We start from the raw sequence: 27,024 nt of genomic DNA, 5'->3' as shown, positions 1-27,024 counted from the left end.
CATGCATCTAAAGAGGTTTTTCTGGAAAATCTGCAACTATTTATTATGTACTAGAAGGGTAAGTACATTTGTATAATTCAAGCTAAAAAGTATATTTATGTTAAGAGAATAGATAACACTGTCCTAACTCAGAATGTCAACCATTGCAGCCAACTTTTTTTGGCAACATAGTCAAGGAAGATTGACCTTCTGCATTGGACCAATTAACAAATTCTCAGCAAATAGAAGTGCAATTGTGAAGTATAAAAGGAACAAAAGAACTTATCAATACATCAACATTTGTTAATTCTTTAAGATGGTGCCCTCAACATTAACATGGACACACACACACACACTTGGAAAGAGGAAATCAGGTTAACTACCAGACACCACATCCGTGTCTTTATTAATTATTTTGATTTTTTTTATATAAGTGAGTGCTCCATCTTGGAGCAACATCAGTACCTGATCTACATTAATCCCCACAGTGTAAAAGGATAATAATGTAAATTTCACCACTACTTCCCAGATTTCCCAGACCTCAGGAATTTGAGTAGTGAAAAAAAAACTGATAGTTACCATCACAATAGGCTACATATTGCTTGTAACATTGGACATTTGACTGGGAATATTTCATGTCATATACTGAATCCGCTCCAGTTTGCCTGCCTTCACAACAGGTCAACATCAGATCCATTTCATTGGCTCTTCACTCAACCTTGGAATATCTTGACAGTAAAGTTGCATTTATCAGGATGCTCTTCATTGACTTCAGTTCGGCATTCAATACCATCAGTCCCTCAAAACTAATCAATAAACTTCAAGACCTTGGCCTCAAACTTACTCCGTGTGCAACTGGATCCTCAATTTCTTCACTTGCAGGCCCTAGTCAATTCAGATTGGCAACAGCATCTCCTTCACGGTCTCTAACAGCACAGGTGCACCACAAGGCTGTGTGCTTAGCTCCCTGCTCAGCTCAGTTTATACTTATGAAGATGAAGTGAAGCACAGCTCCAATGCCATATCCAAGTTTACTGTCAATGGCTGAATCAAAGATGGTAATAAATCAGCATGTAGGAGGCAGATTGAAAATCTGTCTGAGTAGTGCTCTCACTATGTCAGCAAGATCAAGAAGCTGATTATTGGCAACAGGAAGAGGAAACCAAAGGTCCATGAAGCCAGTCCTCATCGAGAGATCAGAAATGGAGAGTGTGAGGAACTTTAAATTCCTTGGTGTTATCATTTCAGAGGATCTGTGCTATTATAAGGAAAGCATGGTGGTGACTCTACTATCTTAGAAATTTGCGAAGATTCAGCAAGTCATCTGAAACTTTGATGAACTTTATTGATGTACAGTGGAGAGTATATTGATTGGTTTGTATCACAGCCTGGTATGGAAACACTAATGCCCTTGAACAGAAAAGCCGATAAAAATAGCTCAGTCTATCTCAGGTGAAACCCTCCCCACCATTGAGCACATCTACATAGGGCACTGTAGCACAAGAGAAGCATCCATCATCAGAGACCCCCACCAACCAGGTGACGCTCTCTTCTCACTGCTGCCATCAGGAAGGAGATACAGGAGTCTCAGGACTCACATCACCAGATTCAGGAACAGTTGTTACCCCCCCCCCCCCAATCATCAGGATTTTGAACTAGAGGGGATAACTTCACTCAACTTCATTCAGCCCAACAGTGAACTGTTCCCAAACCTACGGACTTAATTTCAAAGACTCTTCATCTCATGCTTTCGAAATTTTATTGCTTATTTGTTTAGTATTATTATTTTGCTTGTTTTTTGTTGTTTCTTTGTAATTTACTATAAATGCCTGCAAGAAAATGAATCTCAGGTTTGTATATGGTGACATATATGTACTTTGATTATAAATTAATTTCAACTTTGAAAATTGTAGGCTTGATTTCTGTGTTAAGGGACATCATTGGGTCATAGTGAGGAATGTGGAAGGAGAAAGATTTTGCATGCATATTAGTAATTGTGTATGTGTGTTTGTGAGAGGTAAAGACATTGTATATATGCTTCTTTATGACAGAGCAGTATTTTCAGTGGTTTTCTGTTCAACCTGATGCATCTTCTGAAGTTATTAAAATTTCTATTATAACTTCCCATTGCCCATGGATTTCGACTGCCATGGGAAACCATTGAAGCAACCTCTTTCCATGCCCTTGTACTGATCAATGGATTTCGCAGTCCCCTAACACACTCATTTCCCAGTCCCCCATCACACATCACCACCCTCTTGCCATTCTTTTCACTTATTAGAATTTTGATGTCTCAGTCTGGTAATTTTGGAACTCTCTTGCTCACCCCTGTAGCCTTTCTCTCCTCTTTGGCAGCTAGTGGATGTTACTGGTGTCTAGCTACCAATGGAGGTATTTTCTCATCTTTCTGTGATAGTCATAGTCATAGTCATACTTTATTGATCCGAGGGGAAATGGGTTTTCGTTTGGATGAGTGGCAAAGTACTAGGAGATGCACTGAATTGCATCTATTCTTGTTAGGTAAAATAAAGATCCATTTTGGTACTTTATTCTGTGAGTAAAACCACTCTAACATTATTTGAAAAGACCTTTTAATCAATGTTCTGATATTATGACGGATGATTGATTTTCTGCCACTGTTAAACATGCCTTGAGTATATGAACTCTAGTTTTTGGCCACATTTCACTGTTGTACAACTCTACAATGGGAAATAGGTCTCCATTTCATATTTTCTTTCATACTCTTAATAATAAAACAAAACTTTGGAATACACAGTTTCTTTGGAGAAGCTGAGTGAATTATAGAAATGATAGATTGGTTCCATTCAGGTTCACAGCGATTTGCTAATGAACATTTGCTTGAAGCAGACAGAATAACAGAGAGTTTCTCAGCAATCAGGAGCCATTGTGTTGAAGTCAAAAGCCAACACTGAGGAAGACTCAGTGAAGAGACCTTTAAGTTGCAGCAAAGTCATGTCACTCTGTAACCTGGCAACATTGTCAACAGAGATTAATAAAATTATCAGGTGGAAGTTTCATGACACTGATAGGAATTCACATTGTTTGGGCCTGTCCAAAAATCAAATTTTGTTGGCTAGATGTGCCCCTCATGTTATGGTCTTTTGGGTCACAGGAATTTGCCCTTGCTGGCAACTCCCATATCCATCTTTACTTGTTCATTCATTCCTACCCTGATGCCCTTGTTACTAGCCCTGCCTCCACTATTTCTTCTGGCAGTTCATTCCAAATTCCAACTACCCTTTGTATGAAAATTGTATCCCTCAGATCCCCTTTAAAACTCTCTTTCTCACCTGAAAACTATCTTCCCTAGTTTTAGACACTGCTACCATAGGAAACAATCTCTTGTTATTTGTTCTATCAATGCTCGTAATCTCATACACCTCTATCACGTCATCCTTCAGCCTCCTTCGTTCCAAGCAAAACAAACTCAGCCTGATCTAATCTCTTTATAATTCAAGCCCTTCAACCAGGCAACATCAATGTGAATCTTTTCTGAAACCTCTCAAGCTTAGTCACAATTTTTCCTGCAGTGTAGTAAGCAGTATGGCAAATAATACTCCAAATGCGATCAGAACCGCACACAATCCTCCAAATGCAGAATTGAAACTGTTCTCTTTTGATGCAAATCCAATCCTTAGCTGATCCTTTTATGCAAGACTTTAATAGTGATTTATGTTAGTTGAATTCTTTACATTTGTCCTGATTTGCTTCCTGACAAGAATTTTACATTGTATGATACTGTTAATTATATATATAGATATGCCCATTGCAACCTCCACAATAACACTGTGAAGTAAGGGTTTCTCCCTCCACTGGATACCAAGAAGTCAGGCTCTATGATGTGGCTGGAACATTCTGGAATAACACGCTGTTGTTACATTGACATGTGATAAATAGTGTAAGCATTCTGCTTGATCCAGTGTATAAAAATAATGCCATGTCCTATCCATGTAACTGGATCTTTTATAAATGAAGTGTATTTTTGAAATCAAAGCATAACATCTCATTTAAAAAGAAATCACTGAAATGAGAAATGATTAGAGACTGTCAGCAATGTCAACGTGGCAGGTTATAAAAAGGGTTGGGAATGTGATGGGGAGAGATAGCAGAATGAAAAGGGATAGTGTTGGGGAAGGTTATGGTAATGAATTCCAAGCTGAAAGCCTGAAGCACTGTCAGCTCTTGAAGCAAAGATGGATTGGAGAGAGGTGAAGGTTTCCAGTAAGATGGCAGTGCACTTGGATGCAGCAGCTACTCTGGACCCAATCAAAGGTGCTTTTGTTCACCTTGTATGTCTTTTTCATGATCCCTAGTCACTGATAGGTACTAAGGTGATCATGTTCTGCAGGACTATCGTATCAGTGAGTTGCTCAATAACAATGGAGCTGGACTTATTTCGTACTGTTGTTGTGTTGTCACCTGGACTTGTGTACCATTTCCTCAACTCCATTCTAAATTGTCTACCCCATATTCTTAAACTGTGGCCTCTGGTTCTGGGCTCCCCCAACATCAGGAACATGTTTCCTGCCTCTAGCGTGTCCAGTCCCTTAATATCATGGATTGTATCCATTTACAGACACTATCCAGTGTAGATGCCATTGTTTTACATTATTAATTTCCCAGAGAATGTACAAAATTATGTTTTGAATGAGATCAGAATAAGTTAATAGAAATGGACTCCTTCTGGGTGACTCATTAACTTGAAGATATTGTTAAATGTACTAATTTCATTGCAAGACATTGTACAACATCGTTTTTCCTTTCATTTTTTTTCTTTTTGATGGCATTTTGCATTGAACTGATTTATTTCTGGTTGTCATAATACATTTCACACCTTGACTTATCGCTCGTGTATTTTTACCAGGGAAGGACATGAGCTGAACACATGGAGGCAAGGGTGTCAACTGTGTGCAGAATAGTAATTATCTTAACTGACAGAATTCCTACCCCTCCCCTAGCTCATGTTTCAAATCACCATCCTCAACAGAAGTGCCTCCCCCACCCCCCCAAGGGCTGTGTGCTGAGCCCATTGCTATACACTCTCCTCACACATGACTGCACAGCCTTCAATAACTCCAAAATGCTGAAGTTGGGTAAATACTGAAAGGCTTTTATTCGCTATACAATACAACCTCCATGGTGAGTGTCTGCCCTGGACTGAGAGGGAGGGGCAAGGCAAAACACCTTTATTCAGGAAGCTGTGGGAGGAGCCACAGGGGCAGTCAGCAGAGGGGTGTGTCCAGACAGTTAACCAAGTTACACCATATATATGGTTTACCACATTCACCCCTCCTTTTTTTTAAAAAGAGTCCCGTGGAGTGAAGTGACTGACAATATTCAAAACAAGTATATTTACGGGTTAAGTCTATCAGACGGTCGAGTCCGTCGCTGTGATCTACGCAGCGCCGGTGGTGATTGCATCGGCGATGGCGGTTGTGCTGGCTCCGGCCTGACTTGAGGTGCCAGCACATTAGGTGTCGGTAATCCCTCGAACGTGTGCGTCATGCCTGGCATGGGAGTGTCGTGTGGTGTCTGTGTAGGGTTTGGAGTGCGCGGTGTCTCGTGGGTACATACATCAGTGGGTACGGGATCAATAATCACCACGGAGTGTTCAGGGTAGGGGCTCGGTTCTCCTGCGGGTGCCAGGTCACAGATGGAGACCGTGTCCTCCCACCCATCAGGTAAAACCACATAGGCATACTGAGGGTTCGCATGAAGTAAGTGAACCCTCTCGACCATCAGGGAGTATTTATTGCTCCTCGCATGTTTCCAGAGCAGCGCTGGCTCCGGGGACGTCCGCCAAGTTGGTAGGGTGGTTCCAGTGGTCGATTTTCTGGGAAAAGAAAAGAGCCGCTCATGAGGGTTGGCATTGGTGGACGTGCATAACAGGGAGCGGATGGAGTGGAGTACCTCGGGAAGGACCTCCTGCCAGCGGGAGACCGGCAGTCCCTTTGACCTGAGGGCTAAGAGTGTGGCTTTCCACACCGTGTCATTCTCCTTATCCACCTGTCCATTGCCCTGGGGATTATAGCTCGTGGTCCTACTAGTTGCAATTCCCCTAGCCAGTAGATATTGGCGCAGCTCATCACTCATAAACGAGGACCCTCTGTCACTGTCGATATAGCATGGGTATCCGAACAGAGTGAAGAGCTTGCACAGGGCTTTTATAACTGAAGTGGTAGTGGTGTCGGGGCAGGGGATGGCGAAGGGGAACCACGAATACTCATCAGTAACTTTCAGAAAGTACACATTGCGGTCTGTGGAGGGAAGGTGGCCCTTAAAGTCAACCCTCAGTCGCTCAAAGGGGCGGGTGGCCTTGATGAGTTGTGACTTTTCGGATTGGTAGAAGTGCTGTTTGTACTCTACGCAGACTTGGCAGTCCCTGGTCATCGTCCAGATCTCCTCAAGGGAGTAAGGCAGGTTCCGGGCTTTCACGAAGTGGAAAAGCCAGGTGACCTCTGGGTGGCAAAGATCTACATGTAGGGCGTATAGCTGGTTGATCTGCGCGCTGGCGCACATTCCCCGGGATAGGGCATCGGAGGGCTCATTGAGCTTCCCAGGCCTGTACATGATGTCATAGTTGTAGGTGGAGAGTTCGATTCTCCACCTCAGAATTTTATCATTTTTGATTTTGCCCCACTGTTGGTTATTAAACATGAATACGACTGAGTGCTGGTCAGTTAGCAGGGTGAACCTTTTGCCGGCAAGATAGTGCCTCCAGTGCCTAATAGCTTACACTATGGCCTGGACCTCTTTCTCCACCGCGGAGTGCCAAATTTCAGGGCCTTGAAGGGTACGGGAGAAGAAAGCCACCAGTCTTCCCGCCTGGATGAGGGTAGCAGCCAGTGCAAAGTCGGAGGTGTCACTCTCTACTTGGAAGGGAATGGCCTCATCCACCGCATGCATTGCTGCTTTGGCAATGTCCCCTTTTATGCGGTTGAAGGCCGCACGGGCCTCGGCTGAGAGGGGGAATGTGGTGGACTTGACCAGGGGGCGGGCCTTGTCTGCATAGTTAGAGATCCATTGGGCGTAATATGAAAAGAAGCCCAGGCACATTTTGAGAGCTCTGAGGGTGTTGGGAAGAGGGAGTTCCAACAGGAGGCATATACGGTCGGAGTCAGGGCCAATGACTCCATCCTCCACGACACACCCAAGGATAGCAAGTCAGGTGGTCCGGAATACACACTTGTCCTTGTTATAGGTGAGATTGAAAGCTTTGGCCGCTTGGAGAAATTTTTGGAGGTTGTTGTTGTGATCCTGCCGGTCGTGACCGCAGGTGGTGATGTTATCCAGATATGGGAACGTGGCCTTCAGTTGGCACTGGTCCGCCATCCGGTCCATTGCCCCCTGGAAGACAGATACACCATTCGTGACACCAAAGGGGACGCACAGGAATTGATAAGGCCTGCTGTCCACCTTGAAGGCAGTGTAAGAGCCGTCCTCCCGGCGGATGGGGAGCTGACGGTAAGCGGATTTTAGGTCTATGGTCGAGTACACCTTGTACTGTGCTATTTGATTGACCATATCCGCGATGCGGGGTAGAGGGTACGCGTCGAGCTGCGTGAACCTATTGATGGTCTGGCTACAGTCCATGACCATCCTATTCTTCTCCCCGTTCCGAACAACGACCACCTGCGCCCTCCAAGGACTTGTGCTTGCCTCAATGACCCCCTCCCTGAGCAGCCGCTGCACCTCCGACTTAATGAAAGCTCTGTCCCCCGCGCTGTACCTCCTGCTCTTAGTTGCCACAGGCTTACAGTTCGGGGTCAGGTTGGCAAACAGTGGTGGGGGAGGGATCTTGAGGGTGGAGAGGCCGCAAGTGGTGTCGGTAGTGCGGCAGTTGGCATGGTGTTGGGTGGGATGTGCGGGTCGGTGTGTGTGTGTGGTCAGTAGCGGGGTTTGTGACGTATCCCTACAAAACTGGGGATTTACAACAGTAATTGGTGGGAGGGACCCATCATACTCTATTGTCACACTTTTCAGGTGGCTTTGGAAGTCGAGCCCCAATAGCACAGGGGCACACAGTTGAGGCAAGACCAGTAATGTAAAGTCTCGATATTCTGTGCCCTGCACCACTAGCGTCGCTACACACCCACCTCAGATGTCTGTTGTATGCGACCGGGAAGCCATGGTGACCCTTCGACTTACCGGCTATATCACGAGTCCGCAATGCTGCACCGTGTCTGGGTGGATAAAACTCTCCGTGCTGCCTGTGTCAAAAAGGTAGCTTGTCCTGCGCCCCTCCACCAGGATGTCCATCATTGACCTTGCGAGCTAATGGGGAACGCTTTGGTCGAGGGTCACGGAGGCCAGGGTTGATTCGCTGTCTTGGTCCGGCGCGGTGGGGTGCCCCATGAGCACCCGTTGGTCGTAGGTGGTGGGAGGGGGCGCCGACCAAGATGGCCGCCCCCATGTCTCGCACGTGGTGGTGGCGTGCAGGGAACATGGCGGCAGGCAAATGGCGACCCCTACGTCTCGCACATGGCGCTGCTTGATCCTGCTTGTGGTTTGGACTTATAGACCTTGGCGATGTGGCCCTTCTTTCCGCAGCTGGAGCAGGAGCGCAGCGTTTCCGGAGGTGCTTCTCCAGTCTGCAGAAGTAGCACTTTGCGGACTCGTGACTGGCGGCAGTCGAGGTCGATTCGCCGGCGGGTTGCGGGGTCTGCGGCGCCCACGAGGCCATCGGGGGATCGCGTGCCTGGAGAGCCTCTAGCATGTCGGCCAGCTCGATTGCCGAACTTAAGGTAAGATCGGCTTTTTCCAACAGCCACTGGCGCACATACACTGATCTGGTCCCCATGACGAAGGCCTCTCTCACTAGGAGTTCTGCATGCTGCACCACCGTCAGCTCCTGGCAATTGCAGGCTCGCATGATGTCCGTAGGGCCTGAACAAACTCAGCACTTGTTTTCCCGGGCCGTTGTTGCCTTGTCGCTAAGCAGTGCCAAGCATAGACTCTGTTTATCGGCCGCAGGTATTGTCCTTTGAGGGGCTCATTGCGCCATCGTATCTCAGCTGGTCTCTGACTAGCGAATAGACCCGCGGACTGACCTGGAGAGTAGAACTCTGCGCTTCACTACGGGGTCGGTCACTTTAATCTCCTCTAGCTATGCTTCGAAACAGGCCAGCCAGAGTTTGAAAGCATTTCCAGCTTCAGGCATTTGCGGATCGAGGTCTAACCTGTCGGGTCTCAGCGCGTGTTCCATGCTTTAAAATGTACAGCGAATAAAATTGAAGCTCACCTTCAATAACTCCAAAAGACTGAAGTTGGGTTAAATACTGAAAGACTTTTATTTGCTGTACAATACGACCTCCATGGTGAGTGTCTGCCCCTGGACTGAGGGGGAGGGGCAAGGCAAAACACCTTTATACAGGAATCTGTGGGAGGAGCCACAGGGGCAGTCAGCAGAGGGACGTGTCCAGACAGGTAACCCAGTTACAACATATATATGGTTTACCACACACACACTCAAGTGATCACATCATCATGTTCACCAATGACACGACAAACGTGGGGCTCATCACCAACAATAATAAATCGGCCCACAGAGAGAAGGTGAATGAGATCGAGGCCTAGTGCAGGCAAATAACTTCTTCCTTAACGTCAAAAAGACAAAGGGCATTGTTATTGACTTCAGGAGAACTCATACCACTCAAAGCCCTCTTTACATCATCGGAACAGCAGTGGAAAGTTAGCCAGATACATACTTTATTGATCCCAAAGGAAATTAGTGTCACAGTAGCATTACAAGTGCACAGATATACAAACATACAAATATTAGAAGAGAAGTAAGAAGTAAAAAAGTTACCTCAAACAGTCTAACAGGAGAGGGTGATCACTTCCCCAGTTATAGGCTGACTCATTATATAGACTAATGGCCAAGGATAGGAATGCCCTTATATAGCGCTCTTTGTAGTAGCGCAGTTATCTTAGTTTATTACTAAAAGTGCTCCTCTGTTCAGCCAAGGTGACAAGCAGAGGGAGAGAAACATTTTCCTGAATTGCCAGGATTTTCTGTAGGGTCCTTTGTTCTACCACAGCCTCCAGTTTGACTCCTATTACAGCGCCAGACATTCTAATCAGTTTATTGAGCCTGTTGCTGATGTCATTGTCCCAACACACCACCACATAGAAAATTGTACTGGCGACAACAGACTGGTAGAACACGTGAAGGAGAGAGAGGCCTGCATACTCCAAAGGACCTCAGTCTCCTCAGGAAGTAGAAGTGACTCTGGCCCTTCTTGCACACAGCCTCTTTGTCGGTGTTCCACTCAAGCTTGTCATCCAAAGTGCACCCCTAGGTACTTCTAGATCCTCACCACGTCCATGTCCTCACCATCAATAGGAACAGGGAGCAGTCCAGGCTTAGTCTTCTTAAAGTCCATCACCACCTCTTTTGTCTTACTGATGTTGAGCTGCAGAGGATTCAGCTTGCACCATTTGACAAAGTCCTCCACCAGCACCCTGTATTCATCCTCCCGTCCTCCCTTTATACACCCAACTATTGCTGAGTCAATAGTTTCAAACTCCTCAGAACACACATCACACACAACTTCTCATGCACCCAGCACACATCACACACAGTAAAAAAAAAGCTCAGCAGTGCTGCACCTTTCTGAGGAGGCTGAAGAGAGCTGGACTTTGCACTTCCACACTCACATCATTTTACAGATGTACAGCTGAGAGTCCTGACAAGCAGCATGGCTGCTTGGAGTGGACGCTGCACTCTCCCGGCAGGAAGGCTTTACAATGGGTAGTCAAAACTGCTCAGTGTATCACCAACACCAGTCTACCCACCATCACGGACATCTATACGGAAGGGGTGCCGAAAAAAGGCCAGTAGCACCCTTCCGGTTCATGGACTATCCCACTGCCATCAGTGAGGAGGCTATATAGCATCCACTCCAAGACAACCAGGCTCAAAAACAGTTATTTTCCAGAAGCAGTAAGCCTGATCAACACCTCAACCCACTAACTCCACCACTACTTTATTATTTCCTGTCAGTCACCCAGCGTCACTTTATGGACACACAATCACAATCACTATCAGTCTAACTAGATAAGCTATCCCATGTATTTATATTTATTATGGTTTTTTTTAATTATTATTCTGTTCTTTATCCCTTGTGGGGTTTTTTTAGCTGCATCAGATTCAGAGTAACAACTATTTTGTTCTCCTTTACACTTCTGTACAGGAAATTACATTAAACAATCTTGAACCTTGAAATCTGGAGAAGATTAAATTTCAAACTTCTCATTTGCATTCATTATAACAGGCATAGTTCTAAAAATGTAAATACATTTGGCAGTTGGAAATAAATATTTGGGAATTATATATTGTTCCAAATTATTTTTGTTTTACAGTGAAGGAAGGAAATATTGCATCAGCCAGTAGACGTGAGAAGAATGAGACATTTCTACCTTGATAAATTTTCATCAGCTGAATGAACTTGAGGAACCTAAGATTAAAAGCTGATTTCCCACCTGAACTCTGTTAAGCAGAGTTTTGACTTCACTCATTTGAAATGGAAAAATTGCTGGTAAAATTCCAATTGTAAAAAAATAACATTCAGAATGTGATTTGAATTCTGGCCATTGGGATTTCATTCACGTAATTCTAATAAACGCAACACACACAGAGTGCTGGGCAAACTCAGCAGGTCAGTCAGCATCAATGGAAATGAACATTTCAGGCTAAGACCCTTCTTTAGGACTGGAAAAGAAGGTGGAACACACGATAATAAAAAAGGTGGGGGTATTAAAGAAGGTGATAGGTGAAGCCAGTTGTGTAGGAAAGGTAAAGAGCTGGAGATGAAGGAATCTGATGGGAGAGCAGAGTGAACCAGAGGAGAAAGGGAAGGATGGGCACCAGGGGGAGGTGATAGGCAGGTGAGAAAAGGTAAGAGGTCAAATTGACGAATTGAACAAGAGGGGCAGGTGGGGGAAGGATTTTTTTTTAACTGGAGGGAGAAATAGATATTCATGCCATCAGGTTGGAGGCTACCCAGACAGAATACAAGATGTTACTCCTCCATCCTGACGGTGGCCTGATCGTGGCACAAGAGAGGCCATGGACCGACAGGTTAGAATGGGAATGGGAGTGGGAATGGGAATTAAAATGTTGGGCTATCAGGAAGTTCTGCTTCTGGCAGCAGGAGCAGAGGTGGTCAACGAAGCAGTTCCCTACATTAGCACTTGTCTCCCCTATGTAGAGGGGGCCACATCGGGAGCACAGGGTACAATAGATTACCCCTGCTGATTCTCAGATAAAGTGTTGGCTCACCTGGAAGGACTGTCTGGGGCCCTGAATGAAGGTGAGGGCGGAGGTGAATGGGCAGGTGTAGCACTTTGGCCACTTACCGAGATCAGTGCCGGGGGGATTTTAGTACGGACGGACAAATAGACAAAGAAATCAAGGATGAGGAGATCTCTGCAGAAATCAGGGAGTTGGAGGAGGTAAACATGTGTTTAAGATCATAAGATCATAAGATATATGAGCAGAATTAAACCTTTTAGCCTACCATGGTAGTGGTAGGATCCCTTTGGAAATGGCAGAATTTGCAGAGAATGATGTGTTGGATGCGGAGACTCATGGGGTGGTAGGCAAGGGCAAGCGGAACTCTATCACTGTTAAGACAGCGAGAAGATGGGGTAGGTGCCGATGTCCAGGAAATAGAGGAGATTCGGGTGAGAGCAGCATCAATAGTGGAGGAAGTCAAGCCCCAGGATAAAGATAAATTCTATGAAGTCAACCCTCATACTCATTCACTCCAGGGAATAAAGATCCAGTATGGACAACCCCTCCCTATAAATCATGCACTCTAGTCCAGGCAGTGTCCTTGTAAACAACGTCTTCACCCTCCGCAGCTTGACAATGTCTCTCCTATAACAGGGTAACAATGCTCTAAGTGCGATGTCACCAACAACTTGTATAATTGCAACATCATCTCCTACTCCTGAACTCAATATCCTGACTGATGAAGGCCAATGTGCTAAATCCCTTCTTTACACCCTGTATACTTTTGCAGCTACTGTCTTCCAACTGTGCACCCTGTACTCCCTGGTCCCTCTGTTTCACAACACCCATCAGTGCCTCAGTCCTATCCTGGTTTGACTGTCCAAAATGGATCCTCACACAGCCCTGATTGAAGAGTGGAAAGTATGCAAAATGAAGTATTGCTGCCTGTTCAGCCTTACCTTTCCTGGGATGGAGAAGGGGTCAGCAGGGAGAGGAATTAGCCAGCATTCCTGCAGCATTTATGAGTAAGTGGATAGATGATGTACAAAGATACTGTTGAAGTAGCTTTGAGTCCCTAGTAATATAGCTAATTGAGATTGAAGGGGAGCATGGAGTCATTCCCTAGTGTGAGCCAGTAGCTTTCTGAGAGGGAATGAGAATAACAATCTTGCTGTTTATACATAAATGAACTGATATGAAATTAGTTGGAACAAGCCTGTTACAATGATTTAATGTATTTTAAGACCTCCCATAACATCCACAAAACCAGAATAACACATGATTTACTTCTGAATGATAAATCAAGAGTCTATTGGGGAAAAAATGACTTGCAGGTTGCTTAAACTAGCATTTTTCTTCAACATGACATCTTGTAAATGGAACAGTGTACAATGAGATAATCAGAGTGATGATAAGATTTGCTGCTACAAATGATCTTCAGCTTCAGCATGACAAAAATGATATATTTTCTTATTCAGTATTAATTCATAGCTATGCTCCTAAATCTAGACAGGCTTTGAAATTAAACAACTACAAGAATAACGAATCTTTTCAGAGAAGATTGTCCCTTGCCTTGTAGATAAAAAACTCAACAAAGGGGGTAGCAGTGAGGATATTAGAGTCAGAATCAGGTCTAATATCACCGGCATGTGTTGTGAAATTTGTTGTCTTTGTGGCAGTACAATGCAATAGTTGATAATGTAGAAAAATAAAACTATAAATGACAGCAAGTATGTATATGTATATTGAATAGTTAAATTAAGTAAGTAGTGCAAAAAAAGAAATAAAAAGTAGTGAGGTAATGTCATGGGTTCAATGTCCATTGAGAAATCGGATGGCAGCGGGGAAGAAACTGCTCCTGAATCACTGAGTGTGTGCCTTTAGGCTTCTAAACAATCAGAAGATGGTAACAATCAGAAGAGGGCATGTCCTGGGTGCTGGGAGTCCTTAATAATGGACACCAGCTTTTTGAGGGCAAGTGGTAACGAAAAAAAGCTATACATTCCTGTGAGGATTTGGGAATAAAAGAAGGAAAAGCAAGCTGTCCTTGAGGCACTGGGTTGACTCTCACTTGACACACTCGAACTTTCGTTTTTGCCTTCTTTGGAGTGCTTGAGGCCACATTTCCTTCTAGAACTATTTTGTTTCTCATATCCTGGAGGACTCACCACTCTGGCCATCCAAGTGAGGCACTACAGTCTGCATGATCGGCCACTTGGTGTCCATTTATGCAAACTGAGCTCTGCCATCATACTATCCTGATAACCTCCTGATAGATCTTTCTCAATCGACTCTACAGATTCCTGATGACATTTGAAATGAGTTCAATTATATTTAAATTATCTAAAGTAATTGAAGTTATTTGCAAAAAATTAATAATAATGCATTTAAAGTCAAAGAGTCATTTAGCATGGAAACCAGCCCTTCAGCCCAACTTGTCTGCACTGAGTAAGATGCCCATCTAAACCAGTCCCAATTTTTTTGCTTTTCATCTGTAACTCTTTGTCTTTCCTCTTCATGGTTTAAATAATATATCCATTTATTTAAAAACACAGAGTCATAGATAAATTGCTAGGGGAACTCAGCAGGTCATGCAGCATCTATCAAAAAGAATAAACAGTTGATGTTTCGGGCCAAGACCCTTCTTCAGGACTCAGGTCAAGACTCAGTCTTGAGGATGGGTCTAGGCCTGAAACATCGACTGTTTACTCGTTTCTATAGACACTGTCTGGCCCGCTGAGTTCCCCCAGCATTTTGTGTGTGTTGCTTTGAATTTGCAGCATCTGCAGATTTTCTCATGTTTGTGATTTACTACTCCACTGCAAAATCTCTTCAAGGGAAGCCTACCGTGAAGAAGTTTAAATCTTCCCTTCGACAGGAGCTCAGTGAAAACCTCTTTCACTGGTCCTCCTCTGTGATCTCTGCTGCACCCAGTCCTGATGAAGGGTCTCACCCTAAAATGTCGACTGTTTACTCTTTACCACAGGTGCTGCCTCGCCTGCTGAGCTTTGTATGTGTTACTTGGATTTCCAGCATCTGCAGATTTGCTCGTGTTTGTGATAGAGTCATAGAGTTGTACAACATAGAAACAAGCCCTTTAGCCCATCATCTATGACAACCATCATGTCTATCTATGTATGTCAATCCCATGTGTTTGCATTAGTTATCTATCCCTCTATGCCCTGTTCAGTCAAGTACCTCTCCAGATGTGTTGTAAATATAGTTACTGTTCCTGCCTTCATCACATACTTTGACAGTTCATTGCAGTTCATTCATTGTGTGAAAAATTATCCCTCAGATTCTCTTTTGACAGATATTATGCACATCTTGTTGAAAGTATTTCAAATCATTAATTTTAATTACAGAACAAGCAACATTTATCTTCAATCACCTATTGGAAAGAAAGTCAGTGACCCTGGATGAATGCCACTAAATACAACAACCAGGCCTAGTGTAAAATGAAGGCACAAATACTAAGTGTTTCTGGTCTCACAGCTCCTTACAACTAGAAACTCTAACTTTTCCAGTCACTACCATTCCCACCATTGTACTTTCCATATAAAGTGGCCATTCTATAATTGTTAGCTTTACATCCAGCAAATTAAGAATCTAACATTTTTTATTGTTAAGTTGTAATAGAATTCATGAAGTTGAGGAGCCATAAAGAAATACCACATGGGAACAGGTCCTTCTGCACTGATTTCAGATTTGTTTAATAACTTGAATTGAAGTTCCCAGCTGCCATAGTAGGATTCAAATTCTGCATAAATGACCTAAAACTCTGACAGCTAATACATTGTTCAATGAAACATAATATGATGGGGAATAATTATGAACTTATCAGCATTTTGAAAGGTTGGTGAATAAGCTTTATCCTAGTGATGATCCTCTTGTCAACACTGTAAGTACTTCGGGGACAGATTGAGGTTCAATGGAACCTATGGTACTGAGGTGGCAATCTTGCTACCAGCATGACTGCAGCAGTTTGATGGATAGGGCAAATGTATTTGGATAAATTCATGTCATTGCATGATCATTTATTTAGCAACTTCCTTGATTAATATGCTTACAAGATTATAGTCATGTCTATGCCACTGTGTAAATATCTCCTTTCTGTTGGCTTACGGCTTTTTTCAAAAGTTTGTCATAGAACGTGGATGTAGTCCCCTTAGCCCATCGAGTGTATGCTGACCATCAACGACAATTTACACTAATCCTACTTTGATCTCATTTTGTTTAAACATCTTCACAGAATGCTGGAGACAACCAGTTTCTTATGTGTGAAATCCTTTGCACAGAATTGCTTCATGGTGCAGCTGACAAGCCCCCTTTAATGTCTAATTATTGAGTTAAACGAGACTTGTTCAGGGGATATTTACATGGAGTTCTACATAGGTATGTTCCAATGAGACAGGGAAAGGATGGTAGGGTACAGGAACCGTGATGCACAAAGGCTGTTGTAAATCTAGTCAAGAAGAAAAGAAGAGCGCACGAAAGGTTAAAAAAACTAGGTAATGATAGAGATCTAAAAGATTATAAGGCTAACATGAAGGAGCTTAAGAAAGAAATTAGGAGAGCCAGAAGGGGCCATGAGAAAGCCTTGGTGGAGAGGATTAATGAAAACCCCAAGGCATTCTACAAGTATGTGAAGAGCAAGAGGATAAGACGTGAGCGAATAGGACCAATCAAGTAGTGACATTGGAAAAGTGTGTATGGAACCGGAGGAGATAGCAGAGGTACTTAATGAATACCTTGCTTCAGTATTCACTACAGAAAAAGATCTTGGTGATTTTAGGGATGACTTAAAGTGGACTGAAAAGCTTGAGCATGTAGATATTAAGGAAGAGGATGTGCTGAAGGTTTCGGAAAGCACATCAAATTGGATTAGTCACCGGGACCAGATGAGATATACCCCAGGAAAATGTGGGAGGCAAGGGAGAAGATTGCCGAGTCTGTGGCAATGATCTTTGCATCATCAATGGGGCAGGAGAGGTTCTGGAGGATCGGAGGATTACGGATATTGTTCCCTAATTCAAGAAAAGGAATAGAGATAGCCCGTGAAATTGTAGACCAGTGAGTCTTACTTCAGTGGTTGGTAAGTTGATAGAGAAGATCCTGAGAAGCAGGATTTATGAATATTTGGAGAGGCATAATAAGATTAGGAATAGTCAGCATGGCTTTGTCAAAGGCAGGTTGTGCCTTACGAGCATGATTGAATGTTTTGAGGAGGTGACTAAACACATTGATGAAGGAAGAGCAGTAGATGCAGTGTATATGGATTTCAGAAAAGCATTTGATAAGATACCCCATGAAAGGCTTATTGAGAAAGTAAGGAGGCAAGGGATCCAAAGGGACATTGCTTTGTGGATCCAGAAGTGGCTTGCTTACAGAAGGCAAAGAGTAGTTATAGACGGGCCATATTCTGCATGGAGGTCAGTGACCAGTGGTGTGCCTGTTCTGGGACCCCTACTCTTTATGATTTTTATAAATAACCTAAAGGAGGAAGTGGAGGGATGGGTTAGTAAATTTGCTGATGACACAAAGATTGGGGGTGTTGTTGATAGTGTGGAGGGCTGTCAGAGATTACAGCAGGACATTGAGATGATGCAAAACTAAGCTGAGAAGTGGCAAATGGAGTTCACCCAGCTAAGTGTGAGGTGGTTCATTTTGGTAGGTCAAATATGATGGCAGGATGTAGTGTTAATGTTAAGACTCTTGGCAGTGTAGAGGATCAGAGGGATCTTGGGGTCCAAGTCCATAGGACATTTAAAGCTGATGCAAAGATTGACTATGTCGTTAAGAAGGCATATGGTGCATTGGCCTTCATCAATTGTGGGATTGAGTTTAGGAGCCGAGATGTAATATTGTAGCTATATAACACCCTGGTCAGACCTCACTTGGAAACTGTGCTCAGTTCTGATCGTCTCACTACAGGAAGGACGTGGAAACCATATAAAAGGCACAGAGGAGATTTACAAGGATGTTGCCTGGATTGGGGAGCATGCCTTATGAGAATAGGTTGAGGGAACTCAGCCTTTTCTCCTTGGAGCGACAGAGGAAGAGAGGTGACCTGATAAGATGATGAGAGGCATTGATCATGTGGATAGTCAGAGGCTTTTTCCCAAGGCTGAAATAGTTAGCACAAGAGGACACAGTTTTAAGGTGCTTGGAAGCAGGTACAGAGGAGATGTCAGGGGTAAGTTTTTTTACGCAGAGAGTGGTGAGTGCTTGGAATGAGCTGCAGGCAAAAGTGGTGGAGGCAGATATGGTAGGGTCTTTTAAGAGACTCCTGGATAGGTACTTGGAGCTTAGAAAAACAGAGAGCTATGGGTAATGCTTAGTAATTTCTAAGGTAAGGACATGTTCGGCACAACTTTGTGGACCGAAGGGCCTGTATTGTGCTGTAGGTTTTTTATGTTTCTATGTTTGATGGTGATCTGGCTGCAGTCAACCTGATGATTGTGGGTCAACCTTTGGACACCTGAAAATTCAGAAAGAATTGAAGGGAAATAGTTCTGACAAACAGATAGCAGAGGCAAGCAAGCCGCATTATGAGGGGTAATTATTTAGCTTGAGAGACTTATCTGAAGGAAGGTAATTAAAGACCATATCAGAGGTATGAGAACAGACTAATAAAGAAGCAAGCTTCGTACACTCTGAGAAAGCCATATCTGTTGGAGTGGCTTGTGAATGTCTATAGGTGCAAGAAAAAAATCTAGACCCATGTTCCTGTGTAACAGAACATTCAAGGTGACCTGATTCAAAATAGAAGACACCTTTCTATTTAGTTATCATTGTGTACCTCGTGTGTGAAGCACACCAATGGGCTGTACCCCTTTTTTCACACACCAACACTTAGTGAGCTGAAGGATTGCAATTGTTTTGTAGGTCTTCCTATATCATATTAAAATTATTGTAAGTCACTCAATGCAGTAATAATACATTCACTTTTACTATAGGATCCATGACAAATGAAGCCAAGATATATTTGAGAAGGAATCATAGAAAGCTAATTTCCAACTGATCTAAAGGGAATATTAAAGAAATTGCTGTTACCAAAGCTGCTACCTAATTTTATCCAAGTGAGCTGTTCAAAACATTTAAAGTGTGACGCTGACTCTGTTTCAGATGGTTTGATGAAACTATATTCCATGAATCTTAATTAATTTGTAGAAAATCTATAATCACATCTGAGCATTTCCTGACTACAATAGCACTAGAAATTCTACCAACGGACACAGACAGAATCAATGATTAGAAGGTAATCACACATCATGAAGGCGCAGCTACCTAGGAGTTGAAAGTTGCTAACAAATATATTTGATCTGCAATCCCTTGTGTTTTGAAGCAATTCTGAGACTAGTCACAGGTGCTGTAAAAAAGCTTACCTCTCTCTTAAACAATGCTTCGAAATGTTTTTTTTTAGAATTGTCACAGAAATTCACATGAAATGAACCAACTCTTCCTGAAACTGTGGAGTCTTTAGAGCATTTGTAATGCACAAATCAGGGCTACAAAAGGATATGCCCCATTTTATTTTTTGATATGTTTGTCTCCAGCGAGCACGTTGACATCATTCAGAGTAAGGCAAACCACTTGATGGCACCCCCTCCCATTAATCACTTTAAATAATCTTTTCATCCAACACTGGGACATCATGTCTGTAGTATCTGCTATCTACAGAATGCATTGCCAGTACTCACCAAAGTTCAGGATCTCCCAACCCACAGAGGAGGGCCAAGAGTACCAGGAGTGCACCAAAACATCTGTGAGTTCTTCTCCAACTCATAAATTATCAGAGATGAGCATGCATCACTAATGCCTTGTTATCTTCAGATGAAGAACTTTCTCTAAACTATTGAGACTATGTATCTTCAACTTAAATAGCAGTTCAACAAGGCAGATCAGTGCCAACATTCCAAGGGCAATTAAGAATGGCGATTAAATGATGGATTTGTTTTTTTTTTATTCTTTAAGGCAGTTTATGGTCTATACATTAATCGGTTGTCCTTATATTAAGAACTATATATAGTGCCCTGCAGCCATACCCACTTAAGGGAAAGGCTTCGGGAGTAAATCCTGAGGACAAATCCCGAGCTGGAGTCCCTAAGGCAGTCCGACGTTGCTTTCAACCTTGTTCTGGCAACTCCTGCAACTTCACTGGTGCCAAGCTGTATCGGCCCTTGCCCTTCCCCTTGGACAACATCGGTGGCATGCGGTGGGGAGACTTGCTGCATGGGCAACTGCCAGTCTTCCATACAACCTTGCCCAGGCCTGCGCCCTGGAGAAACTGAAGCAAGACTTCCCAGGTGCAGATCCATGGTCTCGCGAGACTAACAGATGCCATATATATATAAAATAATCTTAATATTGCAACAGCCCATAAACATATAGTATACAGTATCTCTGTGTGTGTACTCATTTCTATGAATAGAAGAACTTGTTCTTCATTTTTGGTAAATAGTACTTTCCTCTCAGTCGTACATATTTTTAATATTCTTTGCTGCACTGTATGATTGTCATATCAGGTACAGAAGGTCAAAGACAAGGCTGGTAAAGACAGAGGAACACCACCAGCTGAAGGATCCCCTTCCAGGTGCACACATTCCTAAATAGAAAATATAACATCTTCCCTTCACTGTTGCTGGATCGAAATTTTGAAATGACTTCCCCAAGAGTTCCTTCACTAAAAAGACTTCAGCAGTTGAAGAAACAACTGAACACAATGTTTTCAAAGAGGAAAAGGGATAGCAATAGCAATGACCTTGTTAGCAAAACACAGGTCGAGAAAATTAGAATTTTTAAATTTCCACATACGTAATATTGACTAATGTTTCACATTAAGTAATATTATAATGCAGATGAACAAAATATTCGGCAAAAAAAAATTACTATCTTAAATGAGAGTTGGGGAATGACAAAAAGGAAAGGTACGTTGCATTCAGAGTTTCTCCAGTTAGCGGACGATTTCCTTCCACGCCTCTCTGACATAGTGGAGAACCACGTACGAGGCAAGTTACAACAGTGGTTTGCCATTGCCTTCTGCCGGGAGAGTTTCCAAAGAGATCGCCAGCTCGTAACTCAGCACGGAAGGAAAGCATGCAGGGGAGCCGGCTGGATTCAAACTCGGGATCTCTCGTCCCGAAGTCCGACGCTGGTGCCACTACATCTCCAGCTGGGTCATTGGGGAATGAAGAAATTAAAATATTTAGGATACCAACTCCATAGCTTAGTTCCATAACCATGACCATCAGAAATGCAGTCATCAAAATCAGGCAACAGGTCAGAAAGAGGGAAGCGAAGGTATCTCAAATGTATGAAAGATTAAAACAAGTTAATGAGAAAGTAAAGGAGCATGGGTGTGGAGGCATATGAAAACACAGGAAAGAATTTTAAAACCATCTCGGGGCTTGTTTAGGTCATTGCATGTGAAACGAATGGACAAATGAAACACAATGTATAATAGGATGTGATCAAAGCCTTCACTGAGTTAACTACATATTAGAGAGACAACGATGGGCTTCCCTCTAGCTAGGGTTGCCAACTGTCTCATATTAGCCGGGACATCCTGTATATAGGGCTAAATTGGTTTGTCACATATGGGACCGCCCTTGTCCCATATTTCCCCTGCTAAGGTAGAGCGTTCGTATGAAACCGTTCATAAGCCAAAATGGCGTAAAGTGAAGAAGCAATTACCATTAATTTATATGGGAAAAGTTTTTGAGCGTTCCCAGACCCAAAAAATAACCTACCAAATCATACCAAATAACACATAAAACCTAAAATAACACTAACATATAGAATAAGCAGGAAAAATATGATAAATACACAGCCTATATAAAGTAGAAATAATGTATGTACAGTGTCGTTTCACTTAAAAGAATCGGGAAAATTAAGGCAAAACCGATTTGTAGAAAAGAATCGGCAGTACATGCATGCGCACACAGATGCCCGCTCAAGGCTTCATAGTCACGTTAGTCTTTCTCAGGGTAAACACAAGTGTTCCATAGTTGACTGCTGCTTTTGCCCCTTATTTGGGAGTGAGAAAGTTGGCAACCCTACCTCTAGAAACCCATTATGCAGGTTTGGTTTGTGCAAAGAACTGCTTAGAAGATCTGTTCTTGGGAACAGAAAGAAATACTTTTGGAGACAGATCAGTGTGTGACATGTAATTTACCACAAAAAAAAAATCAGCCCCAATACAGCTGGGATCTCACTGATGTTCTGATGCACATGGAAGTTCTATTTTTATATATTTTGAGTTTAGAAGAAGACAATGATCAAAAAGTTATTCACAATTTTGTGCAATATCAACTTGGCAATACAAGATGACTTATACTAACTGGATTATCTGATGGGTTTCATACTCCAGCCCTGCATTAATTAATATGTATCTGGCAGGTGGCTTAAATTATTCTATTTCACAAATAGCGGTTAATTGCAATAGTCATAAATTTTAACTTGCACATTTTTCAAAGGTGGTCATTTATACTAATACAGAGATGATGGTGCAGACAAGATTTATGTGAGGGAAGTTGAACACTCAACAATGCATAAAAGACTGATTGGTTAAATGCTATAATTTATAACAGAGAAGCAACAATCTAACATGTTTTATAAACCTAATAATAAATTTTATATGACACCTTATTTCTCTTGCAACTTACAGACTGTGAACTTTTTAAAAGCTGGTTGACCTTGTGTTTTAATTCCACATGGCAGGAATCTAAAATTCTAACAAAAATAATGGGCTGCCAGTAATCTTTTCAACTAGTGGATTTGCTTTTGCGCACAAACAGCATTTATTTCAAATCAGAGTGTCAAGTTATTCCAAATATATCATTTATGTCAGAAATCAAAATGCAGGCAGTTTTTCCTGTGGTTGAAAAAATAACATCCACTATAAATCAAACATGGAAAATCAGCCATGTGGTGTGTCTCAAGTGGAGAATTATTCCTTCTTGAGAGTGCCAATAAATGGGATTCTGGAGGGACATTCATCCACCTACAAGCGTAGAAAACTAGAATCTCAGCTCAGGAAGCTATAATCAAGCTAAGGAATGAAAACTCAAAAACAGCCCTTGAGGATGATAAAGAAGCCAGAAAAGAAATCAAAAGAAATAGGAAAGGCAGGAAGGCCCATGAGGGGCCAGGAAGGGCAAATAGGATTGAAGAGAATCCTAAGGCATTTTATACGTACGTACATCAAGAGCAAGAGGATAACGAGGAGAATGTAGAACTATTCAAGGATAACGGGGGAACACTTGCTTGGATGAGGAGGATGTGAGTGAGGTACTTAATGAGTACTCTATATCAGTATTTGCCAAGGAAAAGGACATAGAGGAGATGGAGATCAGTGTCACGTGTATTAACATGCTAGGGAATTTCGAGGTTTGGTCTCTTAAAGAGCATTAAGGTAGATAAATCCCAGGGCCTGATGGAACATAGCCCAGGTTATTGAGAGAGGCAAGAGATGAGATTGCTGGGGTCTTGACCATTATCTTCATGTCCTCTCTAGCCACAGACAAGGATCCAGAGGATGTTGATTACCTAAAGTTGTTCCATTATTCAAAAAGGGAACCGGGGATTATCCTGGAAACCGTAGACCAGTGAGTCTCACATCTATGGTAGGGAAGTCACCGGAGAGAATTCTTAGGGATAGCTTTTGGAAAAGTATGCCTAAATAGGGAGAGCTGATATAGTTTAGTTTCTTACTAACTCAACTCAGTTTTATGACAAAATGTTTGCTGAAAGTAGAACTGAGGATGTTGTTGATGTGTGTTTTAGTAAGGCATTTGACAAGGTCCCTCATGGGAGGTTTATCCAGAAGATTAAGATATATGGGATCCATGTTGCTTTGGCTGTTTGGATTCAGAACTGCCTTGCCCGAAGAAGACAAAGGGTAGTGTTTGAAGGAACTTATTCCAGCTGGAGGTATGTGATCAGTAGAATTCCTCAGGAAGCTGTACTAGTACCTCTGTTGTTTGTGATGTATATAAGTGACCTGGATAAAAATATAGATGGGTGGGTTAGTAAATTTGAGGATCATACAAAGATTGGCAGAGTTGTGGATAGTTTAGAAAAATGGTAAATAATACAATGTGCAATAGCTCAGTTGCAGATATGGGCAGAGAAATGGCAGATGGAGTTTAACCCAGATAACTGTAACTTAGTAAAGTCAAATGTAAAGAGACAGTACATTGTTAAGAGCAAGAGCCTTAATAGCGTTGGTGAGCAAAGGCATCTCAAGGAAACAAGTTCATAGCTCCACAGATTGATAAGGTGTTAGGAAGGCATGTGGCATGCTTGCCTTTATTAGTTGAGGCAATAAGTTCAAAAGTCAGAAAGTTATGTTACAACTTTATAAAACTCTAGACAGGCCACATCTGGAGTATTGCATACAGTTCTTTAATGGGTTGTCCCATTATTGAAAATTTGTTGAAGCTTTAGAAAGAGTTCAGAAGAGGTTTACCAGGATGCTGCCTGATTAGAGGGCATATGTTATAATGAAAGGTTAGACAAACCTGAGCTGTTTTCTCTGGAACAGCAAGATCCCTTGGATATAGGTTTATAGGTAGACAGACTGTATATTTTTCCTTGGATTGAAATATCTCATACTAGAGGGCATGCAGTTAAGGTGAAAGGGGATAAGTTCAAAATAGATCTGAGGGTTAAGTTCAGTACACAGAGAGCTGTGGGTGCCTCGAATGTGCTGCCTGTGGTGGTGGTAGAGGCAGAAACATTAGAAGCTTTTAAGCGACAATCCGACAGATACATGAATGCGAGGGAAGCGAAAGGATATGGACATTATGTAGGCAGAAAGGGTTAAATTGGTTGGCCACTTGATTACTAATTTAACTGGTCTGGCACAGCAGACAAGGGGCTTGTTCCTGAGCTGTCCAGTTCTATGTTCTGTACTCTCTATATTGCACTGGCTGATTCTACCTGTTGGAAGGTGACATGACTGTGGTAGACATAGGGGTCCAAGAGAAAGATGAGGCAGTGCAGCCAGAGTACAGGATGGCCTGGCAGGGCCTTGGGGTCTCAGTTTAATACTCATCATAAAATGACATCTTCAGGCGGAAGAAGGATCGCCAAGTACTGAACTGAAGCATTGGCGTGAATATTTGTCCTCAAGTCGCAGAGTGGGACTTAACTTCATAAGCTTGAAAATCAGTGACCAACTGAGGCCTCATTCAGTCAAGTGTTTCAACTCTCTTCTCATTACAATATTTTTATATCAAGTGGGTAAATGTTAAATTGTGATTGAACATAATAAGTAATATGAAATGTTGTTCATGCAGAGAGTATAATGGATTTATGTACTGATAAGAAACTTTATTTTGTGTGCAGAGCACTTATTTCCTTAAGTACATTTAACGTGTATTCTCAAACATGTTGGAGCATGTTGTAAAATGTCATTGATAAATGCAACTTTCTAAGCACTCTAGATAGGACTCTTCCTTGTGGCTGAAAAAGTTAAAAATCCTTTGGTATATATTCTATCTGCTACCCTCCAACATGATGGAATGAATAATGATTTCTCCTTCTGGTGAACAATTTTTTCTCCTTCCTCTATTCCACACTCTGACCTTTCACGTCTTCTCAGTCGTCTATTTCTTCCCCTGGTTCCCCTCCCCCATTCCTGTTACTTTTACTTTACTTTATTGTCCCCAAACAATTGATACTATAGCGTACAATCATCACAGCGATATTTGATTCTGCCCTTCACGCTCCCTGGAGTATAAATCAATAGTAAATATTTTAAAAATAAATTATAAATCATAAGTAGAAAATAGAAAAGGGAAAGTTTTCTCTTATTGTCCACTTTCCTCTCCTCACAGATTCCTTCTTCTCCAGCACTTGACCTTTACACTCACCTTGCTTCACCTATCACCTTCCAGCTAGCCGCTTTCCCCTTCACCCTGCTTTTTATTCTGGCATCTTCCCCCTTTCCTTTCAGTCCTAAAGAAGGGTCTTGTTCCAAAACATCGATTTTTTATTCATTTCCATAGATGCTGCCTGACTTTACATATCGATGATCCCAACTTATCGATGCAGCTATAAAGAAGGCAAGACAGTTGCGAAATTTCATTAGGAGTTTAAAGAGATGTGGTTTGTCACCTAAAACACCTAATAACTTCTATAGATGTACCTTGGAGAGTATTCTAACAGGCTGTATCATGCTTTAGTATGGTGGGGGTGCTACTGCACAGGATAGAAAGTTGTAAAATTAGTCAGCTCTATCTTGGGTACTAGCCTCTGTGGTATCTAAGACATCTCCAAGGAGTGGTGCCTCAGAAAAGTGGCGTCCATCATTAACTACCCCCATCATCCAGGACATGCCCTCTTCTCATTGTTACCATCAGGAAGGAGGCGATTCAGGAACAGCTTCTTCCCCTCTCCCATCTGATTCCCAAATGGACACTGAACTCATGAACACTACCTCACTTTTTTTATATATATACTTTGTGTGTGTGTGTGTGTGTGTGTGTGTGTGTGTGTGTGTGTGTGTGTGTGTGTATGTGTGTGTGTGTGTGTGTGTGTGTGTGTGTGTGTGTGTGTGTGTATGTGTATTGCCTGTGTCGGGTGGCAAGGCCTCGGCTCAGTTCACATCCAGAAGTGGGGAAACGCAAGCATAAGGAACAGGCGAGACATGATACAGGCAGAAGTACGGATCCGTGAGGAAGAGAAGCGGATGTCAAAGGCAGTGGAACAAGGGTTCCAGGATGCCTGGACAAAATGGGATCTGCCTAAGCGTAAGATCTCATGGGCAGAGTTATGGA

The sequence above is a fragment of the Mobula birostris genome, chromosome 4, assembly GCF_030028105.1.
Source record: "Mobula birostris isolate sMobBir1 chromosome 4, sMobBir1.hap1, whole genome shotgun sequence".
Taxonomy (NCBI): Eukaryota; Metazoa; Chordata; class Chondrichthyes; order Myliobatiformes; family Myliobatidae; genus Mobula; species Mobula birostris.
The sequence above is the reverse complement of the archived record's forward strand: the minus strand, read 5'-3'. Positions refer to the sequence as shown.